The sequence below is a fragment of the Miscanthus floridulus genome, chromosome 13 (genome assembly GCF_019320115.1).
Source record: "Miscanthus floridulus cultivar M001 chromosome 13, ASM1932011v1, whole genome shotgun sequence".
NCBI classification, from domain to species: domain Eukaryota; kingdom Viridiplantae; phylum Streptophyta; class Magnoliopsida; order Poales; family Poaceae; genus Miscanthus; species Miscanthus floridulus.
The window spans coordinates 23,649,563-23,653,209 of record NC_089592.1 but is presented as its reverse complement, the minus strand read 5'-3'; positions in this window follow the sequence as shown (position 1 = coordinate 23,653,209).

Sequence of the window (3,647 nt, the reverse complement as noted above, 5' to 3'; positions counted from 1 at the left end):
ATGGGCTATACCCTTGTTTTCCTTCTGAGCAGCAATAACTTGATCTCGAATAGTGGCTTCAACAATTATGTTGGTCAAGCTACCTTGTTGAATTACTTCTACATTCAATTTCTCCATTTCTTGACATAAAGTCAAACCCATTGTTCTCACTGCCAGACAATTGCAATAACTTTTGCGACTGAGGGCATCTGCAACCACATTTGCTTTACCGGGGTGATAATGTACTTCCAAGTCATAATCTTTAATCAGTTCTAACCATCTTCTTTGTCGCATGTTCAACTCTGACTGAGTAAAGATATACTTTAAGCTCTTGTGATCTATATAAATATGGCACGTATTACCAAGCAGGTAATGCCGCCAAATCGTTAGAGTATGGACCACAGCTGCTAACTCCAGATCATGAGTCGGATGGTGTTCTTCATGTTGCTTAAGTTGTCTGGATGCATAGGCAATGACTCGGCCTTCTTGCATCAACACACATCCAATACCAATACCTGAAGCATCACAATAAACATCAAATGGTTTCTCGATATCAGGTTGGGCTAATACTGGTGCAGTGGTCAACAGTCTCTTCAAGGTCTGGAAAGCCTCTTCACAATCAGATGACCAGACAAACTTGACTTGGTTCTTCAACAATTCAGTTATGGACTTTAATATTTTAGAGAAATCTGGGATAAACCGACGGTAATACCCCGCCAATCCTAGAAAACTCTGAACTTGATGAACTGTGGTTGGCGGTTTCCAATCAAGCACACCTTCACTTTGCTTGGATCAACTGCAACTCCTTCAGCTGACAAGACATGTCCAAGAAATTGTACTTCCTTAAGCCAAAAATCACACTTGCTGAACTTGGCATATAGTTGATGTTCTCTCAAGCGGGTCAGAACAATTCTGAGATGTTCTGCATGTTCTTTCTTATTCTTGGAATATACTAGAATATCATCAATAAACACTACTACAAACTTGTCTAGCTCAGGCATGAACATTGAATTCATCAGATACATGAAATGAGCTGGAGTATTTGTCAAACCAAAAGATATTACCAAATATTCATATAATCCATATCTTGTGGTAAATGCCGTTTTGGGAATATCTTTAGGCTTTATCTTGATTTGGTGATATCCTGACCTCAAATCTATCTTGGAGAAAACTTTGGCTCCGGCCAATTGATCAAAAAGCAAATCTATCCGAGGTAAGGGATACTTATTCTTGATGGTCACTTCATTCAACGGACGGTAGTCAACACATAACCTCAGGGTCTCATCTTTCTTTTTCACAAAAATTACTGGACATCCCCAAGGTGAGGAACTAGGTTGGATAAACCCCTTCTCAATCAATTCTTGTAACTGAGTCTTCAACTCGGCCAATTCCTTAGGTGGCATCCTATAAGCTCTCTGAGAAATCGGAGCTGTTCTAGGTTGCAATTCTATGTTAAACTGGACATCCCTATCAGGTGGTAGACTGGGTAAATCTTCAGGAAACACATCAGGAAATTCACATACTAACGGGATACCTCTAATCTCTTTGACAGTAGTTGCGCAAATCTTGCCCACTGATCTTCTTAAGGTTGGAAGTTGGATGAGAAGTTGAGAATTACTATCAGGCAAACTCACCCTTAGTGTCCTATTCAAAGCATCTATAACAGCCTTATGCTGATACATCCAATTCATTCCCAAGATTACATCTATATCCTGATCCTTAAGGATAATCATGGTAGTGGGAAAAATATGCCCACCCAGGTTTACGGGTACCTGGTATACCATTTCCTTAGTACACAGACGTCCCCCGGGCGACTGTATAAAGAAACTTTCCTTTGTTGCCCTAATTGAAATTTCATGCTTTACCACAAATGTTCTATTGATGAATGAATGAGATGCACCCGAATCAAAAAGTATAACTACAAGGTGATTGGCAACAGGAAACATACCCATCATCACTGGCTCCCCTTCCGGAATTTCTCCAGCTTGAATATAGAACACCCGTCCTGTCTTCCTCTCATCTTTGCCCTTCTGAGCATTCTGATTGGGGTTCTTGTTTGGTGCCTGACCCTGTTGTTGATTGGCAGGGGCCTTCTAATAATTTTGATTAGCCTGCCTAGGATACGGACATTCCCTAGAGAAATGACCGGTCCTTCCACAATTGTAACATGGATAATTGTGACCCTAGGACATTGGAGCATTGCCACCAGGAGCATCGGTCTGTTGAGAATTTGGGTAGGTTATAGCAGGATGGACATTTGACTGTTGCCCGGCTTGAGACTACGGCGGACGATAAGGAGGACGATTATGATGTACTGGATGATAAATCACCCTCTACCTCTTCTGATTTCCCCCAAAGGATCCAGACGGCATACTCTTTTTCTTCTTGAGCTCCTTATGCTGCCGATACTTTGCCTCTAAAGCAATTGCAATATTTACTGCCTCATGGTAAGTGACATTGGTACAAGTGGTCATCATAGTCTGCAATTTGGTATTCAGGCCTCTCATAAATCACCTCTTCTTTTTGGCATCAGTATTGACATGTTCAGATGCATATTGTGACAGGTGATTGAATCTTCCCACATACTGCATCACGGTTTGATCTCCTTGCTTCAAAGCAAGGAATTCATCCAGCTTCACAGCCATAACCCCTTCAGGGATATAATGGGCTCTGAAGGCAGTACGGAACTCAGCCCAAGTTATTGGAATGCTAGCTGGTTGCATAGCCACTAAGTTTGCCCACCAAGCACTTGCTGCTCCTCGAAGTTGTTGGGCAGCAAACGCAGGTTTCTGATACTCCGTGCATGGAATAAGATCAAATTTCTGCTCCATGGTTCGAAGCCAGTCATCAGCCTCCAATGGTTCATCTGCTTTGGTGAACACTGGTGGTCTTGTGTGTGTAAAATCAACATATGTAGCCTCCTGTCTGTTATGGTGGCTTCCACGGTTTCTGTGCATCTGATTCTGATTACTTTGAGCTATCTCATGAAGCAAACGAGAATTTTCGGCCGTCACATTGACAAGTGCGGTTATAGCATCAGCCAGATTTGTCGGAACTGGTGGCGGATCTGGAATACCATCCTCATCTTGAGAAGTTCCTAGAATATACGAACCCCGCGTACGACGCATCTGCTCATGACAAACCAAACTTTATTTACAAGTCTTTATTGAATTGCACAAAAGCTTACTCCAGACACATTACATAGAGTTTACTAATATAAACACAAACCCGCAAGTACCAAAACAAGGCTACTTAACTTAACTAGAACTAACTATTATACAACTCTACTCCTGTCCTTGATTACTTCAAACTTCAAACTCGGTATCCATTCCGGAAATATTACCGCCTTCATTATCACTTTCATCGATCATTACTATTTCTTCAGGATCTTCTTCTTCTTCTTCTGATTTGTCATCATCGGCAAGAATGACACCGGGGTCCATGGCATCCGCTTGGGGTTCATGATTTGGATTTAGTAGATTGCTAAGCCTATGAACTTCCTCATGCAGATAGGTATTATGTTCTTCTAAATCTTCCACATAGAATTCTAGCTCATGAGTTCTAGCTCTAGCTACATTTTCCCTATGCCAAGCTTCATTCCTTCCCTCCACCATACGAACTAACATGCTTTCGTAGTTCCTGTGCGCGGTGGTGAGACGCCTCAATTG